The sequence below is a fragment of the Hemiscyllium ocellatum genome, chromosome 36, assembly GCF_020745735.1.
Source record: "Hemiscyllium ocellatum isolate sHemOce1 chromosome 36, sHemOce1.pat.X.cur, whole genome shotgun sequence".
In the NCBI taxonomy this organism is placed as follows: Eukaryota; Metazoa; Chordata; class Chondrichthyes; order Orectolobiformes; family Hemiscylliidae; genus Hemiscyllium; species Hemiscyllium ocellatum.
The window spans coordinates 37,474,084-37,495,534 of NC_083436.1; the positions used below are offsets into that span (position 1 = coordinate 37,474,084).

The 21,451-nt window shown below is 39.7% G+C and overlaps 1 protein-coding gene across 1 annotated transcript in view; it reads left to right on the forward strand.

The window, feature by feature from the left end:
• The first annotated feature begins 2,171 nt into the window (after positions 1-2,171).
• The window catches only part of ccser1 (coiled-coil serine-rich protein 1), a 1,124,107-nt gene continuing 1,104,827 nt past the window's right edge, over positions 2,172-21,451 (forward strand). Inside the window, exon 1 of the mRNA XM_060851459.1 lies at positions 2,172-2,245. The gene's annotated coding sequence lies outside the window, so the exon portion shown is untranslated. The remainder of the gene's footprint in view (positions 2,246-21,451) is intronic.

A 21,451-nucleotide genomic window follows, 5' to 3' on the forward strand; every position in this document is an offset into this window, starting at 1 on the left:
TCTCATAGCAAAGGTAAAGCAAAATAGAGGAAAAGGAAAATCTTTCTTGGAGCTGCTCCTTGTTCCCAGCCACATTTAAAACCAGGAGATCATGACAATCAAGTGCCACCTGGAAACCTTCTGCATGATGTGATTGTTGCCCATTGAGGAACGTTCTCGCCCTCCTCTTGAACAAGGCTGACTGAGAGATTTACCTACACTGCACCATGCACTCGTGTAGGTTTCTGCAGGAGTTCAGCCTGGACATCCAAGACATGATTTTTAAAATATAATTGGAATAGTGGTTAATCAGTATGAAATAAACTTTCCAAGAGTGAGAAGTGATAGGGGTTAATTCAATAGTTCTAACAAGTCTGCAAACCACTTCATATTTCTTTTGTTAGAAGTGTTGGCTGGGTTTTGAAGATTGTGGTTAAGCTACCAAATTAATTGTCAATATTCATGATATTTTACTGATTTGAAATACGCTTTTACAAAGAATACGTGACTTGGAGGAGCCGGTGTTGGACTGGGGTGAACACAGTTGAAAATCATGCAAAGACAGGTTATAGTCCAACAGGTTTATGCCTGTATTTGGAGGCACTAGCTTTTTGACCACTGCTGCTGCTTCAGGTGGATGAAGAAGTAGTGCTCCGAAAGCTACTGCTTCCAAATACACCTGTTGGACTATAACCTGATGTTGTGTGATTTTTAACTTTGGCCATAAAGAATTCATACTGTGTGTATGTATTTATTAGTTTAATGATTCTTAGCTATGGAATGTAAGGTAATTTTTTTCAAATACATTTTATGCTAATTGGTGGTCTGTCTAAACCACCATTTGTTCACAATCCTGAATTCCTAGGATGATCTCAGCTTGTATGAGGGGGCATAACTACGAATTGAGGGGTGATAGATTTAAGACAGATGTCAGAGGCAGGTTCTTTACGCAGAGAGTGGTAAAGGCATGGAATGCCCTACCTTCTAATGTAGTCAACTCAGCCACATTAGGGAGATTTAAACAAACCTTAGATAAGCACATGGATGATGATGGGATAGTGTAGGGGGATGAGCTAAGAATAATTCACAGGTCGGCGCAACATCAAGGGCCGAAGGGCCTGTTCTGCGCTGTATTGTTCTATGTTCTATGAATTGCCCTTCAGAAGGGAATGGTGAATCACTCCCTTGAATCATTCCAGTCCATCTGATGTAGATTCACACACACTGCTGTTAAGGAGTGAATATTTAAGATTAAAAATATTAGGCCCTTTCTGTATTCACTTTTATAAATATACAATTTTTCAATTCAAAATGTTCAAAACACAGCAATTTAAAATGATTTACTGTTTTTAAAAAAATCCTGTATTATTTACATTGTTCATTTGGAAAGTTGATGTAACATTAAACTGAGCCCCTCTCTGCTCTTTCCGGAGGATGAAAATAGTCACACCATAACCATTCAAAAGCCAGGGGAGAATTTCCAGTGCCTAACTGATATTTATCACACAAGCAACATCACTAGAACATGGTTATCTCATTGCTGTTTGTAGGACCTTGCTGAATGCAAATTGAATGCCCTGTTTACCTACATTGTAACAGAGAGTACCCTTTGATAGCACTTCATTGGCTGTAAAGCAACCTTGAATGTGCAAAGGTCATGAGATATGCTTTGTGAATACAAATCCTTTCCTGCAATTTGAATAAACAGACAATTTGATTTTTCATGACAAAAATAGCTTCACATCAATAGGATTAGAACTGTATCTCCTGAAAACACAATATGAATTTAAAAACAATTTATTATTTTGCACATTAAATTTGGACTTCGCATCCCACTGTTTATAACCATCCTGAATTACGATTTTCTAAGATTCAAAGTGCTGAGAAAATTCTGCTTATGATGTGCTTTAATGAAGATTCATTTTATTAACATGCTCAATGTGCATATTTTACCAATACATTGAAATTAATGATTGCGTTTTCCTTTTAAATTATACGTGATTAATTATGTTTAAATATAATTTTATTTAATTTGCTTATTTAGTTTGGAATTATGGTGAAGGATAGATGTATAATTTTGAGTCTGAATGTGGCAGCATTTTAGACACCATCAGTGTTGATAGTTTCTCAGATCACTGAAAAAAGTCAAAGCTGTCACATCTATTTCACATCTTCATTGTTTTGATTTTAGGAGCTGTGGGACTGAAGCAATTTTCACATCAGACTGTCATTTCTGCCAACTACCATCTGCATCGCTGTTTTACCCGTGAGATGGCTTTTTAACATACAATATTGACCAGAATGTATCATATATATTCAAAACTTTACATGTTATTATATTTTAAGATTTATATTTCTTTTATTCAGTCACAGCCATGGGCAAAATGCCCTCCTGCTTTCTAATACTTCAAAAATGTTTTGTTAGAACTGCTAAGTGTATCTGTTTTTCTTCTCCCTTCTTTCTGTCATTGAGCTGGGGCCCTCATTGTGAAAAACAGAGGTTTGAAGTGGTTGATAATGAACTTACTAAGGTTTTACTTTTGATCCTAGATTTTCTGGAGTTTCTTTGCCAATGGGCTGAGGAGTGGCAGGTAGGGTTTAATTTAGATAAATGCAAGGTGCTGCATTTTGGGAAAGCAAACTTTAGCAGGACTTATACACTTAATGGTAACGTCCTCAGGAGTGTTGCTGAACAAAGAGACCTTGGAATGCAAGTTCATAGCTCCTTGAAAGTGGAATCGCAGGTAGATAAGATAGTGAAGAAGGTGTTTGGTATGCTTTCCTTTATTGGTCAGAGTATTGAATATAGGAGTTCGGAGGTCATGCTGCCGCTGTACAGGCCATTGATTAGGCCACTTTTTGGAATATTGTGTTCAATTCTGGTTTCCTTCCTATCAGAAGTATGTGGTGAAACGTGAAAGGGTTCAGAAAAGACTTACAACGATGTTGCCAAGGTTGGAGGATTTGATTTCGGGAGAGGTTGAATTGGCTTGGGGTGTTTTCCCTGGAGCATCAGAGGCTGAGGGTGACCTTATAGAGGTTTATAAATTTGAGGGGCATGGATGGGATAAATAAACAAGGTCTTTTCCCTGGGGTGGGGAGTCCAGAACAAGAGGACATAAGTTTAGAGTGAGACAGGAAATATATTAAAGAGATGTAAAGGGCAACTTTTTCACGCAGAGGGTGGTATGCATATGGAATGACCTGCCACAGGAAGTGGTGAAGACTGGTACAATTACAGCATTTAAAAGGCATCTGAATGGGAATATGAATAGGATGGGTTTAGAGGGATATGGGCCAGGTGCTGGCAGGTGGGACTAGATTGGGTTGAAATAGCTTGTTGGTATGGGCGAGTTGGACCGAAGTGTCTGTTTCTGTGCTGTTCATCTCTGTGACTCTAGGTGGATCTATTAGAATATATCTTGGATGTACATAATACCAAGTAGAAAGTGTCTAATGTGATAACTCAGGGACACAAAGTAAAATTGCCATTATCTGTTTGAGACCAGTCAAGAAGACATAATTCATGATATGCCCTGCTCTCTGTTGACAGCAGCTAGGTGGTTCCAATGAGTATTTAGTAAATCAATGAAATAGCATGACCTTTATCAGAGTCTGTATCTACATGGAAATTCTTAAATTTGAGCTCCACATCATGGAATTTAGATTCCATTAAATGGGAATTTTTACTTTGATTTATTTTCATCTTTAATGATATCTTTCTTACATGGAAACAAATTACAATGGAACAATTTGTGGTTCCACTTTTGCGCTGTGAATGTCTTTTACTATTGTATATGTTGTATGTACACAAATGTTTTGAAAGGAAATAATCTGTAAAATTACTTAGAAATATGTAACACTGCAGTGGTTGATTATAGAGTGTTGTTCAGTTTGGGTATACTGTACTGAAATGTACCTTCAATGGAAGGAATATAAGTGTGTGAACTGATGAATCAAAGGTGTTGTGATTTCTGTCATTGTTCACACTCCATAATCATAGGGACATGTAAATGTCTGATAAAGGGAATTCTGAAGTCAGATCAAGATAATTAATGATTCTGGGCATTGTCAAAATCAGGGTGGTCTGGAATTTGAAACTTTACAAATGCAAGCTTCTGTAATGCAATATTTACCCTCTGGCAACTGCAGGAGTGGGAAGACAGTTCCGGAGGGCTGTGTCAGCCTGATAAGTGAATGTAGACTCCATTCATCCAGAAATAATCTGCAAGTCCTCGAGAAATGCAATTTAAAGATCAGGAAGTACTTGCCAAAGAATGTAATCATATAGTTCGATGAAGAGAAAGCTTCTGAGATTGTACAGGAGAAGTTATCCCCTTCAATTCAATGAGCAACTAAATGAATAAGTAGTGCCAGCATTTTCCCCATATTTTGACTGAAATGCATGATGGATGAGAGATACTATCAGCCAGTGCATAATTAAACTGCATTTAATCTTTATTCTACCATATACACTTTGATTTATGATCATTTATTATTTAACAGTGCCTGCTTTCATTTAAAATTCTCCTCCTTGATTTGGATCATATCAAATCAAATATATTGTCAGACAATACTGTAATGAAGGGAAAGAGCTGCATTTCTGATTTTCTATACAGCTATACTCTCTCTGGATCTTGCTGAACCAGATGATGTATATTATTGTCTTGGTTACTCAGTGCAATTGTGACTTTACGAAGTTAAGGTTTCGGCCTGACGTTTTGCTGAGTTCAGATATTTGTTTATCTTTGCCCTGGAATGAACCGTTGGAACAGAGCTGATCCATGTTTCAGACTGTTTTTTAAAAAAATCCATCGTTGGAAAAGAGATCTTTTCATTTGCAAATGAAAGAAAGGTTTGTTGATTATAGAAATGTTGTAGAAGGATTGAAGTCCATTTCGCACTTTGAGCCAGTTCTGCTGTGCAAAATGATCATGGTTGACCTGGTTGTGGTCTTGATTCTACTTTCACGTGTGCCCACCCCATAACTATTGAAACCGTTAGGTCTCAAAAATCCGTTTAAGTCAGACTTAATCAAATTTACTATCCCAGACTCTACTGCTGTTCGGGGAAGATAATTTCAGACTTTTAACCCTCTGAGTGAAAGTAATTCATTTTGTCTCTGTCTTCAAGGTGAGACTTTTTTTTGTCTTAAACTGTGTCCCATAGTTCTAGTTGGTCCTCGAAATGAAAGCAACCTCTCAGAATCCATCCTGTCAAGTTATGTAGCTCCTTTTGTGATCTCAGGATATTCTAAATTGTTTTTTACAGCCAAAGGAGTATTCTTGAACTTATTATATAATTTAGGAAGTATATCAATAAACACAAGTACAGCACGCTCCCACAAACAGTCACAGGAAAAGTTTTATAGTTCTTTCGTCAATGACTTGGAGTGGAAAATACTGCACAAGACTATGGTGCCATGCTGTTCTTCAAAACTAAAAATCACACAACACCAGGTTATATTCCAACAGGTTTAATTGGAAGCACACTAGCTTTCGGAGCGACGCTCCTTCAATCGGGTGATAGTGGAGGGCTCAATCCTAACACAGAATTTATTGCAAAAATTTACAGTGTGATGTAACTGAAATCATACATTGAAAAATTGATTGTCTGTTAAAATACAGTGATAGTTTCACTTCTTTCATGTGTAAATCACAAAACCTTTTTTTTAAAAAGTTGCATTCTCAGGTTAGCTGTTAAAAATGGTGATAGCTAGACAATATGTTGAAGGTGTTGGCCCCCTGTGTTCTCTGTCTATGCCATGATGTTTAGATTGATTCTAATCTAAAAACTGAGATAGTGGAATTTTACATAAATTCATGACGTTTTTGAGCAAAGTACAATGTAACCCTGCAAGTATAAATTCACTCGACAAAATATGTGTGCATGTGGGTGTTTGTCTGTCTGTCTGTCTGGTTGGGGGTTGTGAGTGTGAGAAAGTGTATGTGTATGAGTGTAGTGAGTGCAGAGTGTCTGAAGTCTGTGAGGGGGTGCATGTCTGAGTGTGGGAGTGTGTGTGTCTGTAAGGGTGTGTGTGTGTGTGTGTGTGTGAGAGTATTGTGCAATGGTGGTCACCTGTAAGGTGACATGAACCCAAGGTCCCGGTTGAGGCCCTCCCTATGGGTATCGAACTTAGCTATCAGCCTCTGCTCGGCCACGTTTTTCTGCTGCCTGTCCCGAAGTCCACTTGAAGGATGGTCACCCGAAGGTCTGAGGCTGAATGTCCTGGACCACCAAAGTGTTCCCCAACTGGGAGGGAACCCTCCTGTCTGTTGATTGTTGTGCGGTGCCCATTCATCCATTGTCGTAGCCTTTGCTCGGTTTCCCCAATGTACCATGCCTCCAGGCATCCTTGCCTGCAATGTATAAGATAGACAATGTTGGCTGAGTCACGTGAATACCTGCCATGTACAAGGTGGGAGGTGTTCCCATGCATAATGGTGGTATCTATGTCCACAATCTGACACGTCTTGCAGCGTCCGCCATGACAGGGTTGTATGGAGTTATCCTGAGAGCCGGGCAGCTTGCTACGAACAACAATCTGTTTGAGGTTTGGCGGTTGTTTAAAGGCAAGTAAAGGAGGTGTGGGGAAGGTCTTGGTGAGGTGCTCATCCTCATTGATAATGTGTTGCAGGTCACAAAGAACATGACATAATTTTTCAGCTCCTGGGAAATACTGAACAACGAAGGGTACCCTGTCGGTTGCAGCATGTGTCAGTCTCCTGAGGAGGTCATTATGTTGGCATGTTGGAACTGGCGGTTGATGAGTTGAGCATCGTACCATGTTCTTGTGAGGACTTCCTTGAGTGCTTCCAGGTGTCCGTCATGTTCCTCCTCATCTGAACAGATCCGGTGCATGCGTAGGGCTTGTCCATAGGGGATGGCTGTTTTAATATGTTTTGGGTGGAAGCTGGAGGAGTGTAGCATTGTGAGGTTCTTCAAAACAGTATTGTGAAATGTTTTATGTACAACTGAAACAGCAAACAGTTCCTTTGTTTTAATGTCTCATCCAAAAGACAATATCTCCAATAGTGTGGCACTGCCATAATGTCACATTGGGCTGGAACCTTGATTTCTGAACTCAATTCTCTAAAATGGGACTGGACACTACAATCTTCTGATTCGGAGAATACCATTGAATATTGAAGTCAACCAATAATGTTGATTAAAAAGAGTTTTCTTTGCACTGACAAGAGGACCTGCTTCCTATTGCTTTTATCTAAAGTGAATAAACAGCAATTGTGTGATGTAAGTTGCATAAGGTACATAGTATCCTTTTTTGGATTTGAATTTAAAAATAGAGGCAGATGGATGTGGGTCAGTTCTGTGAATTTTTATTTAAGGTCAGAAAATTGATTTTGAACAGTAACCTATGTTCATCAGTTCCAGGAATGTATGTGACTAAAATACAGTGCCTAAGAGAATACCTGTAGTCAAAGAGTCGTACAGCATGGAAACAGACCCTTCAGTCCAACTCATCCATGCTGACCAGGTAACCCAAACTTAACTACTCCCATTTTCCTGTGTTTGGCCCATATCCCTCTGTAACTCTCCTAATCATGTAATTATCCAAATGTCTTTTAGATGAGTTTTAAGGAATAAAGTGTTTAAACTATTTGAGACAATTAAGGCAAGCTAATGGCCGGCAGATGTAAATGGGTGATGAGCAATTGCTTCTCTCAAGGGTTTGTGAATGTGTGGGTTTCACTGCTCTGGAATATGGTGAATACCAGGACACTGAATAAATTGAAAGAGGAGATAGATTTTTAATTAATAGTGGGTTAAAGAGTTTTGAAGAAAATGGAGTTAAAGTAGAGATGAGATCAATCATGATTGTTGAAAATGGTGGAGCAGTCTTGACAGGCTTAATTGTCTAATCCTATGTTCTTGAATTCTTATTCTAAATAGCTAATTTTGAATTCGGAACAAAAGATTCAAGCCTTTAGTTCAGAAAACCCAGAGTTCAGATCAGCAGGTCACAGCAGATGTATCAAGTCAGTTCAGGTCACTTCAGTTGTGGTTTCTAGTTTTCAGAGCTCCTAAGCCAGGAGAGTTTGGATTGCTATTTTTAAGTTGCTAGGACTGAAAAACAAATCGCTCCATCAAAATCATGCAAAGTTGTGCATCGATTTGCAAAGAAATTATGCACGTAACATTGACCCTCCTGCTCCTCAGATGCTGCCTGACCTGCTGCACTTTTCCAGCGCCACACTTTTTGACTCTGGAAAGTATCAATTGGGCAAAAGAATTTAAGAAGCTGACATAGAAGTTGGTTTTCTGAGATTCGGTTTCTCTAATGGTGTGTGTTGGTACGCAGGTTGAAACCTTTTGATATTTCATTTAAGATCATTTACATTGTCATCTCATTAAATAAAGAGCTTCATTTTTTTCTATCTTTTTAATAAAATTTTGATGTGTTATTGAAGAAAAACCACAGCCTCTTGTGAATATGTGTCAGATTAACTGCCATGTTAATTAGCTGCAAAAGTTAAATGAATGATCAGTCAAGCTATCCTGAGATCTGACTTGTATAGTATTAGCATCAGCTGGGATCCTAACAAATTCAAATTTGAATTGTTGACAAATGGAATGGATTGGCACTTGAGTATTAGTAGGATGCTGACTCAGTAAAAGCATTCAGGAGATATTGTTGATTCTTTCAAAGATCTTGAGGTAAGTGTTTCATTGAAGAGGATCAGATTAACTCTTAACATAAGATATCAGTGGCTAGAGTGCTGCTGATTTACCAAGTAGATTTTATTGTGCTATTATCATCTATTGGTCCAGTGATGATATCGATCAATGTGGCAATTGGAGTATATCAAACTCCCTTCCTAATAGGAGTTGATGGTTTTTGTTGGTGTTTTGTATTTGCATTCTGCTCTCTTTTCATGAGAAGTAGACGGCACGGTGGCACAGTGGTTAGCACTGCTGCCTCACAGCGCCTGTAGACCCGGGTTCAATTCCCGACTCAGGCGACTGACTGTGTGGAGTTTGCACGTTCTCCCCGTGTCTGCGTGGGTTTCCTCCCACTGTCCAAAGATGTGCGGGTCAGGTGAATTGGCCAAGCTAAATTGCCCGTAGTGTTAGGTAAGGGGTAAATGTAGGGGTATGGGTGGGTTACGCTTCGGCGGGTCGGTGTGGACTTGTTGGGCCGAAGGGCCTGTTTCCACACTGTAAGTCTAATCTAATCTAGACAACTGGCACATCCAAAGCAGCAACATATTTTCGTTGTCATGGTACTTACCTCAGTGTTAACTCTCACCTGGTGTGGCTCAGGACCCCCACTCTGTCATAGCTGTCTCTTTCAAAATTTGCTGCAGAGGAAATCCTGGAAAGTGTAAAGATTTCTTGCCTGTGTTCTTGGCCATCTGAGGATTCTGTTTCTGCTCATGTCTACCCTTGCCCTTCCACACAAGTTAGCCAGGTTTAATGGCAATTAATGGCTGCCTCCCAGTTGTCAATGTTAATGTCAGTCACACTTGACATTCAATGGGTGTACTATCACTCAAATCCCCCACTATCATCATTCTGAAGGTTACTACTGACCGAAACTGAACTGGATTCTCCATGCAGGTCGGAGGCTAGGAACCCTGCAGTGAGTAACTCATCTCCTCACTCCCCACAGTCTGTCCATCCATCTACAAGGTACACGTCAGGCGTGTGATAGAGTACCCCCATTTACCTGGATGTGTGTAACTCCATCAAAAACATAAGAAGCTTGACACCATCCAGGACATTGCTTTCAACTTGATTGGCACCATATTCACAAGCATCACTTCCCTCCAGCACCGATGCTCAGTAGCAGCATTGTGCACTATTTATAAGATGCACAACAGAAACTCACCAATCCTCCTTAGGCAGCACCTTCCAAACCCATTAACCCCTTCCGACTCGAAAGACAACAGCTGGTGAATACATGGGAAAGCCACCAACTGCAAGTTCCCCTCTAAGCCATTCACCATCCTAACCTAGAAATATTCCACTCTTTCTTCAATGTCTCTGGGTCAAAATCCTGGAACTCTAGAATCCTGGAACTCATTGTGAGTCTATCTACAACACATCAACTGCACTGGTTCAAAAAGGTAGCTCACCAATGGTGACTAGGGATGGGCAGTAAATGCTGGTTTAGCCATTGATGCCCACTTCCCATGAGTGAATAAGAAATGTCTTCGTGTCTCATGTTCAGGTGGTGGTGTAGCAGAGATGTCATCATTCTGCAGATTGTGATCCAGAGGTGAATGTACACACCAGATGGTCTTTGGTTATTGGGCAGTTAGGTGATCTCAGTCAGATTGCTGTTGATCTGCACTCACTTGTTCATTTTGGATATACGAATCACAAAGTATTATGTTGATTTAAGCATCAAGTGATGGATTACTAGTGACTGTGGCACCTAGATACGTGAATCTAACAACAACCTCCCACTGTCACATTGCCATAGCATCATCCATCAGCACTGACAATGTGCTGCACCATTTGTCTTGATTCTAATGATCATTTCAAGTCTTTACAGAAATGCGAGGCTTGGTCTGTTTGCTGCTGTAGGTGTTTCTCTTTGTGGACACTGGTGAGGCGTTATTGGCAGAGCAAAGTATAATTGATTGAGTATAAATTCATTGAGTGTTGCTTACCACTTAATACTCTTGAAAGTGCTAGTTTCATCCTCACTTGAGATGAAGGGATTATTTGAAAAGCCATCTTTCCTCTTGTCCAGCAGTCGTGTATCATTCTCTATTGAGAGCGGATTTCAAAATAACTAAATCTATTTTATCCTGACATTTGTAACTGTTCCACCTCTTTGCAAAAAAAAACTTGCGCTTCTTGGCATGCAATATTGTAATAATAACATTGTAGCCAAGCAATAGCCGTACCTTGTACTTAGCTGGTTTGCTATTACTATGCATCGCTGGTCAAATGTTTCTACATTTCTATATCTGTTGTTGAACTATATGATTGAAAGTCAATGCAAATTTAGTCGAGAACCACTGCGAAAGGTTTGTGGATATTTAACCTGAGGACTTGTAATTTTGATTTTAAATTTTAATTCATTTGTCTCAGCAAGTGAACTTAATAATTTGAGGCAGTGATTATGGAAGAGTTGAAAGTCCAAAGCACTGATTGGTGAGGCGCGATAGAAGGTGCTATGGCTTGAATGACATCAAAGAAGGGTTATACCCAAAATGTTGACTTGTCTACCTGATGCTTGCTATGCCCTTCCAGCCTCCTGCTTGTTTTCTTTGGATTCCAGCATCTGCAGATTTTTTTGTCTCTAATCAAATATCAAAAGGTCCAGCAGCAATATTTCCAAGATGTCCTGTCTAACATTCATCTTCCAATCAACATTATATATGGAAAAAAATTACCTTTTCATATATCTCTTGCTGTTGGTGGAAGCTTGTGTGCAAATTGACTGGCGTTTTTATCAAAATGACAATAGTAACCAGAATTCAAGGACATTCATTTTGCTTCAAATGTGCCTTTCAATGGTCTAAGATCATGAAAAGTGCCTTATTAATATAAGTTTTGTTCTTGTTATCATTTCATGCAGCCAACCATTAGATTTGTAGTCTGCATGAATTTTCCAGCACTAATGCGTACTCTGTCTGTTATAAAGCAAGGTGAAGGAAGTGCTACTACGGGCTTCAGCAGTGCAGAAAACACTTCATTGGGCTATTTTATGGCCAACAATCCTGCGGGTGCCCAAACACCACAATAAGCCAATGTAGACATCAGCCACCATTAACTTAAGTCTTTTCCTTGGCCTTCTCGAGTCTGTTCTGCTTTTGGGAAGCTTTTGGAAGAAACAATTGTGGTTTTGTGTACTCCTTAACATTGCAGAATTCACTGGGACATTGACAATCAAGAGAGTACCCAAGGTATGACCAAGCAAATCCAGTAGCACAAGTTCTGTTCAAAGCATTTCTGTGCCTTTTATTAATGGAGAATTAGAGAGGGACAGATGCATGGGAGGGTGAATAAGCTGGCGAACTGATAAAAATGACAGAGTTGGAAGTGATGAGTACCCAATTGTCTGTCTGTACATACAAAGAGATTAAGCATGTAAGACTCAAAGTTGGCTTGTACACAAAGGTGTCACAAGATGGAAAGATGACAGATGAAATGACAACCTTGCCAGTGGAATTGCGAATAAAGTGTTTATATGGGGTAATGTGTTGTGTTGTGCTAAAGCCATCATCCAGAGACACCAGTGCAACCTCTATTTGCTGTGTAATTTGCCTTTAAATACTGCAATTATTTCTGTAGCCAAATGATACTGTGACACGACAAGCACAATGTAGTTTTCAGTGTTTTACGGAACAAAGTTGAACCACGTTCCTGCCCTCTGACTGAAAGGATTCTTGCAGTGTGCACTATTCACACCAATCTAATTTGTCTGGATAACTGTCTGAGTTAGGAAAACTATTTAACTCAGTTTATTTAAACAGAGCTTGTAGATTTTTGTTTTCCCTAACATTGGATGCAACAATTGATTACTGTATTTTTAAATATCATTCCTTCACTTATTTTCATGTTGGAGCTGTTTACTTTGTACAAGAGTGAGTTTATTGTGAATTGCTGTGCTCTTTTGTCCATAACTTCTGCATGGTTAATAACTTGTATAGAAAGGAAAGCTTTAGCACCTTTGAATAACCTCAGGATGTACCAAGGTGTTTTGCAGTCAATAAAACACTTTAGAGATGTTGTCACCATTGCAATGTTGGAAAAATGACAGCTAACTTGTACAGTGCAAGATTCCACAAACTGCAGTATAATAATAACCTAATCATCTTTTATAATGAAATGAAAAAAACAAATAAAAACAGAAATGAAACAAAAACAAAAATTGCTGGAAAAGCTCAGCAAATTTGGCAGCATCTGTGGAGAGATATCAAAGTTTACATTTCAGGACCAGTGACTCTTCCTCAAAACAGTTCTGAGGCAGAGTTACTGGACCCAAAATGCGAACTCTGGTTTTTCTCTACAGATGCTGTCAGAACTGCTGAGCTTTTCCAGCAATTTCTGTTTTTGTTTCAATTGATTTTATTTTATTTGATTTCCAGCATCCACAATCTTTTCAGTTTTTAATCTTTTATAATGTTGTTGTTTGAAGGATAAACATTTGCCAAGATGTGATGTAGAATGCCCTGTTCTCAAAGTAATTCCAAGGATTGTTTCGCAAAATTGAACCAGTACTGAATTTGTTTAACATCTTATTCCAAAAAGCAGCATCTTTGACAATGTAGCAATCATTCAGTATTTCTTTGGAATATCAGCCTAGATCTTACACTAAAAAAGATATTAGGGTTGGGATGCTGTTGGCAACAATGGACATGAAGATTGCTCGCAGATCAATTATGGTTCAGTGATTAATGTCACTGCATTAGACATCCAAATGCTGGAAAAAATGTACTATGCAGATGAGTTGAAATCCCAACATGCAGCTGGTGAAAATGGATTTCAATTAATCTTCTGGAATATGAAGTTCATCTCAGTAATGGTGACCATGAAGATATCATTGATTGTTGCAGAAATCCATTTGGTTCACTAGTTTTCTTTTAGAGAAAGATATCCGCTGTCCTTACCCAGTCTGGTTCCAGTGTGATCCCACACTCACTGGAAAGCTGGCCACACCAGTGACACCTACATCCTATGAAAGTGTAAAAGAGACAAAATGATGCAGTACAACTCAGAAGGGACCTTTCTTCAGCGTAACCTTGACCCATTTGAGGTGTGCTTCTCCAGCCCAGTAATAAATTCAGTAAGACTGCACATGGCCTGAGTAAGTTAGAGATAAATTAACTGAGAGAGAAATTAAAGTTAGAGATAAATTCTGTACCTACAAACAAAGGGTCAGAAACATTTATGAGTATTTATTGCAGGGGGAAAAACACTTTTTTTTAATATAGGCATTGAACAAAATCAATTGTGATAACCTGCACAAAACAGTGACCATAAAATATGTTTCACAATGATGTGTACATTTGGATACTTGTTTAAATGTAAGCACGTGGTGTCAATACTTCTGACTTCACAAGAAATAATTTACGTTAAATTATACTGCAATTTGAAGGCTATAGGTTGTCTGGAGAACGGTTCTTTGTTATTACTTTGCTGGTTTAGGTACAATGAAAGTGTACACTTGTAATTTTCACTCCCTAAATATCCTCCTTGAATGATCAGTATTAGTTTGATGTGTGATGTAAAGATAAACATTAATGCACTTCTGTGGCAAATTGAGTGAGTATTTTAAACCTGTTGCTTGCACCTGTGTGTTTAGTCTCTCTCTTTATTTGCATAGCTTTTGGCTTTGAATTCTGATACATGTGTTGAGAATCCAAAAAATGGATGCCTTGGATAGGAAGATAAGTCCACAGTGAGTAATGAGTGCAGATTATCTTTTTAATGGTATATTAGGTCAGTAAATTTCAGTAACTTTCTGAAGTGATAGTATTATTAGTTATTTAATATGAGTGGTATTCGCAAGGTTGGCATTTGTTACCCTGAGATCAGAGCATTGGACCTACTCCAGTTCAGTAATAATGGTATTTTATCCAAGAAATGCATTCACAACAAGGAGGCTGAAGTGCAGTATAGCTTGAATGGAATCATTCGTACATAGGCTGAGTAATCTAGTCAAAAACATGCTAATTTGACAATCATGTCGTAACAAAAATGTGTAAATCTAGCAGGTGACAAAGTGGCAACAGGATATTTTAAAAAATAAGAAAAGTAAAGTTGAATTTAAAATTAAGTTAAAATTATGAGACAGTATACCATTCCTAAGTTACAGGCACTGATGCATATCATTTCAGTACCTGATTGAGTTCCAAAAACATGAGGGACAGGACTTTGAGAAATGTCTGCACGACATCTTAATCGTATTTTATAAAAAATTTCATTCACAGGATACGGGGCCAGCATTTATTGCCCGTCCACAATTGCCCATTGGGAAGGTGGTGGTGATCTGCCTTCTTGAACCACTGTACTACATGTACTGCAGGTAGACTCGCAATACTATCCGAGAGAAAGATCCAGGATTTTGACCCAGTGACAGGAAAATAACTATGATATTTCCAAGTCAGGATGGTGAGGAATTTGCAGGTGGTGGATTTCTCACATGCCTGCTGCTCTTGTCTTTCTAGATGGATATGGTTGAAAGGTGCTGTCTAAGGAGCCTTAGTGAATATCTGAAGTCCATCTTGTAGATGGTATACACTGCTGAGCATTGGTGGTGGATAGAGTGCATGTTTGTGGATGTGGTGCCAATCAAATGGGCTCTTTGTCCTGGGTGATATGAAGCCACTCATCCAGACAAGTGGAAGTATTCCATCACATTCTTGACTGTGCCTTGTCCATGGTGACTAAGCTACCTGATGAGGGTGCAGTACCCTGAAAGCTTGTACTTCCAAATAAACCTTTTGGACTATGATCTGGTGTTGTGATTTTTAAATTTGTCCATGATGGACAGGCTTTTAGAGTCAAAATGTGAATTACTCACTAGAGAACTCCTATCCTCTGATCTGTTTTTATAGCCACAATATTTATTTGGTTGTCCAGTTAAGTTTTTGTGTCAACGGTAACTTCAGGATGCTAATAGTGGCATATTCAATACTTGTTATTTGCCATTGAATGCCTCTTGTTGGAGATGGTCATTACCTGGAACTTGTGTGACATGAATGATGTTTGTCACTTGTCAGCCCAAATAAGGATATTAACCAGGTCCTGCTGTATTTGCTGAAAATGTGTTGCTGGAAAAGCGCAGCAGGTCAGGCAGCATTCAAGGAGCAGGAGAATCGACGTTTCAGGCATGAGCCCTTCTTCAGTCATTCCTGAAGAAGGGGTCATGCCCAAAACGTCAATTCTCCTGCTCCTTGGATGCTGCTTGACCTGCTGCGCTTTTCCAGCAACATATTTTCAGCTCTGATCTCCAGCATCTGCAGTCCTCACTTTCTCCTTGCTGTATTTGAACATGAACTTCAGCATCTGAGAAGTTTCAATAATTTGTTTTACAATCGCTTTATTAGGCAAAGTTTGAATTTCCACAAGGAAATATTAAAAGACCGAAAGCTGAGCCAATAAGGTAGTCCTTAAGGAGCATCGTAAGAGGAAGGATGTGTAGTTTGTTTTACAGGGACCATACCAGGCTTCCAAGCTTTGGAATCACTCGATCATTTATGATGTTGCCAAATTCCAAGAGATTGGCATAATGGCTGTGAGTGAATATCTTTGCCATGCCCCAGTTCAGGATGTGTCTCTGTGATTCATTTTCTCCATGGTGGACATGTTGTAATCAAGTTTTAAATACCTTGTCCATCTTTTGTGCCAATGTTCCTGTAACGCAGGTTAATGCAAAAAAATATGATTGGATTCCAGGAACTGGGATAAACTGTGGAGAATTTGAATTGATAAAGATTTTTTTTTGGGTGCTGTCCAAGGTCCTGAAGTCATGTTTTCAGGACTTATAGTAACCTGGACTTTCGAAGGAATGTCAATCGCTGGTGCTCTACTCGTACCTTCTCCATCTTGGCACTCTGCATTTCTTGCAGGTTGTTTTGACTCTGGTATGACCAGAAATTGTAACGTGGTGCCTCTTGGAGAGGTCCATTGCAGAAGAGTAGATCTGGGTAAACCCAATGTGCATAAACTTTATACAGTGCTGCTTTCAAGATGCAGTGTGAGGTCTCATGGATGAATGAGACAGTAGGGTAGGAAGGAAGGTGAGGCTGAAAGTGGATACGTTGACAGGTGGGGCCAGGCCTGATGTTATTTAGTGGAGAGGAGTTGGAGCCTAGGAAGATAAGGAGGTGGAGAAAGTGAGGACTGAAGATGCTGGAGGTCAGAGCTGAAAATGTGTTGCTGGAAAAGCGCAGCAGGTCAGGCAGCATCCAAGGAGCAGGAGAATCGACGCTTCGGGCATGAGCCCTTCAGATAAGGAGGTGGCCAAGTGTTCAGAGCGGTAATCAATGAAAAGGGATGTAGTTGGGTTCAGGGACTTGATTGGAGGGAAGATGGGCACATTAAGTGGATGCCAATATTACAGTTCACCAGGAGGTGGTTTTTTCTATGTCTAGCATTTCCTGTCAACTATTCAGGTAAGTGTACTGGGGAACTGTCCAAAGTCTCTACTTCAGTCTCTTAGCTGGCTCCTTTTGTGCAAGGGTCTCAGGAATCAGGAGAATTGCTCGTTGGATGTTGAACATTCCCTGGGAATTCCCTGTAGTTCAGCATGTTCGGGCTTTCGCAAGTCCTGTTTCAAATCTCTGTTTGTACATCAGGCCTCCATTCGTCCAGAGGCTGGAAAGTTTGGACCAGTATGTTTATACTGAAGATATTTTCTAATCAACCTGTGTATAAATGTTACTATGCACTCAATGACAGATGGGACCTGAACCAAGGCCTCCAGGTCAGAGATAGGGATATTACCACTGTAATATTAAAACCTTTTGTTTGAACTGGATGCAACAAGGGAGAAAGCAGCCCTGTGGCCCTCTGAGACTATCGTGGCTTTACTTTATACATCAAGTAACAAATTATGTCTATTGAAGCCGGTAAAATGACATATCTCCTGAGTGAATAAGAACAGAGGTTTAATTACATGCACAGCAGAATCATCTATTAAACTGGAAAGATTGCAATAACAGCAAAAAAAAGGCCCCAAGTTCACACTGAAGCTTGGCAGTAGTGTAGTTTTTAAAAATTGTGGAAGATTTGAGTTAATGGTTAAATAATAACACACTGCAGTATGTTCATTGAATTATTTGATAACCACAAATTATGTTTTCACCGATCACTAAACTATGTAGGAAGTGAAATTTGAATTGTAATGATAAAACCAAGTAGTTACCAAATGCTTCAGTTTGAGGAAAATATAGATTACACTCGACTAGTTAAAACAGATACCCTTTCATTGGGTAATTGAGAAAGTCAATTACTCACAGAAAATCCCATGACAGATTAGCAGGATCATGCTATGGCCAAAACAAATGAAAATAATCAGGACTGTATCTGAACTAACGACAGATGGACAGCCTTGCATTGGAAAATTCATTCCAAGTTCAACACAAAGGTGATTATGTTTCTGTTTCTGGGCAGTGGGCAGTTCTGAGATCGGGTTCCTGCCAGTCAATTGCTGCCATCAGCCACAAGGGAGTTGTAGCTCTTGGGATTGGACTGACAGACTGTCACCTTTTTTACCATTACTCAGCCAAGGGACTCAATGCCCTGGCAGTGCTACAGGGCACTGCCTTATACCAATATGGATCAGTCCCAAAAGATGAGAAGACCATTCAAACTTGTGAAAATTGAGGGAAATCACACAAATACCACCAATGCAAGCTTTCAGTCAAAGATTGTCTTCACAGTCAAGTGGTTGCAGCCTTACTGGCAAGACGCCATGTCGTTGTTGAGTGTTTTGCAGGCTGCTAATAGACAGATAAATTTTCAAGGAGCTGTAGGATGTTGCAATTGTGATAAAATTAGATTGAATCTCGGCTCAGTCTCCTAGCTGCACCACTCAGGGTTGATAGAGTAATGATGTCAGTTGACCGAGTGACAACAGGGATTTGACTGGCTCTACCTTGAAATGAATGGCAGCGTGAACATCTGGCACGTATTCCAGTTCTGTGTGCAATGAGAGTGTCCACAGCAATACTCCTGAAAGAGCAAATATCATTCGCTGAAGTTTAAGTGTTGCTCTGAGAACCAAAAAAGGGTGTCATTCAGGCAAGGCTGGCAGCTGTAATTAAGCTGTCTCAGCTGGATGAACTGCTGCACACATGAATTGGAAGCGAGCGAGCTTGGTCCTTTGTCAAGATGCATCAGAGAATGGAATCAGACACACAATACCTTCAGTACCAATTAAGGTGAAGTGAAACCCGGTACACTCTCACATTACAATCTCATCTAATACGACTTCCTTCAACTTAAGGTTTTGGGTTTTTTAAGCAAGGCAGCATCATCTTGTAGCGTCCTCTTAATATGAACTGAATAGCCTCTTCATATAGAAATCTCAGATGTAGACTCATTTTCGTCAGGTGAAATCCCTGACGCTATGGTCTTTTCGATGAGAGATTGAATTGTCTGTCTGCTTAGGATGAGATACAAGCCCCCAAGGCCCATTAGGAGTGAAATACCAAGTGTCCTGACCAATATTTACCTCCTTGATCAACATCATAAAACAAGGTTATTTGGTCTTTACAAAGCTGCTACTCTTGCTTCGTTAAAATGATGACTACATTTCAAAAGGTACTTCACAAGGTGTGAAGAGATTCAAAACACTGGATGGCCATGAAAAAGCATGACATAGTGTAAGTCACTCCTCCTTTGTGCTATTAATGAAAAATTAAGCAGTTACGTTTATCACTTTAAATCACCAGAAAAACAGGATATCTGGATTTATAATTGAATCTTTTGTTCTTAAGTAAAATTGAAAGGAGGGAACGTTACCCACTAATTCATTCTGGTACAACTTCTCTGCTGTACACAAGGCCAGTGTAATGCTCAGGTATTTTCTGATTCAAAAATTGTGGCACTGGAAAAGCACAGCAGGTTAGACAGCATCTGAGATGTAAGAGAATCCATGTTTCAGGTATAAGCCCTTCAGAACTATAGATTCTCCTGCTCCTTGGACACTACCTGACCTGCTGTGCTTTTCCAGCACCACACTTTCCGACTCTGACTCTCCAGCATCTGCAGTCCTCACTTTCTCCTATTTTTATTTTATTCGCCCTTGTAGTGTCCATTCCAAAAATAAGCTTCTGCAGGTGCAGTGGTAGTATGTATCACTGCGCCAGGAGGCCCACATTCGATCCCATGAGCCACTGCAAAGGACAATGGCAGCCAATGCATGTGACCACCACTGCACCATTCTGACTTGTCACCATTCCTTCATTTGTTGCTGAGTGAAAATCCTATAACTCCCTTTCTAATAGCACTATGGCTGTCTCTACATTCTCAAGGAATGCAGTGGTTCAAGAAAGCAATTCATCAACACCTTCCCTAAGGCAGTTAAGGCTGAGCAGGAAATGTTGATCTAACTAACAAGGCCAATGAAACAATAAATAAAAATGGAGAGTGCCCAGTAAACTTTCAACCCCCCACCCCACCACCCCCCACCACCTCTCTAACTTGCACTTCTACAGGATTGTTTTGGTTTGGTCAAAAATAATTTAAGCATTTAACTTCACCGTTTGTCGGCAATTTGTTTATAAAATTTCTTTTTCTCAGTTAAAATGCCGATCATTTCCACATTCCCTGTACTCTGCATGTAAAATCTGAGATGTCCCATCCATCATTTTTATCTGGTCCCTGACAGCCTGCACAAACATGGGAAAGGAGCCAAAAACCACAAGAGCTACACATTCCCTGGAATGCAGCAGCCATTTTGAAAGCTAGCAGGAATACCTGCTCTGGCTTTACAGTGCACAAGATTGAAGACCTCCTGCTTATCACTGTATTTCAGCTTACTTTACTGTTAGACAGAAACATAATTGATGATCTTAGGATGCTGAACAGCTCCGTTTTTCAACAAAATGAATGATATTTATTAAATAATACGGAGCACATTCAGAGCATTATCCACTATAATTTTGTAAGATCAGTAAAGTGCCTAGCCAGATAATGATGCATGATTGGATTGAATAGCGGAGACAATATGGTCCACTCCTGCTCCCAGCTCTTGTGTTCCTGTGCTGAGACAGTCATTCGATTACAATGTATTCATTATTACCTTGTTGTGATCAGAATGCATTTTGTCAATAAGAGAATTAATCGGGGGCTGAGACTGGAATGCTGCTGTTTTATTTTTGACCAGTTATAGAATAATCATTCCAATCAAGTGAAAGCTGGACCTGTGTTTAGCTGGAGTAGGATTGCCTTGTAAGAAGGAAAAGTACTGTACAACATTACTCATGGCCTATTGGACTAGTTTCAGTTATAAAAATGGTGGCCTCCGCAGCATTTTGCTTTTATTTCTACAGCATTAATCTGGGATTCTGTACTAGTAGTTGTCCTATTCCCAGAGGACCATCAGGCTGCTCTCCCATCAGAGAACAATATCTAGTGGTCAGTTTATTGTGAGGGTCACCGTGCCTCAGGAGACATTGAGAAACTGGGACCTTGGCTGAGGTCATCACAAATGTTGAGAATCGAACCCATGCTATTGGTATTGCTGTGCATCACAAACCAGCCACCCAGCCAACTGACTCCCACTTCTGAATTCCAAATCCAGTGATAATACCATTAAGCCGCCAGCACTGATTTATTTTATGAATGACTTGTTTGAATCTTAAATTCCCTAGCTGCTGTGGTGAAACTTGAAACTGTCTCTGAATCATTAATCCAGTTCTTTGGATTGCTACATAACTGTTGTGTGTTGTACATGCTATTGTACCTCTGTGTCTGTTAAGACTAGATGAAGAGTGAGGGGGAGCTTGTGGGGAAGAAAAATGTTGGCAGAAACTTGTTG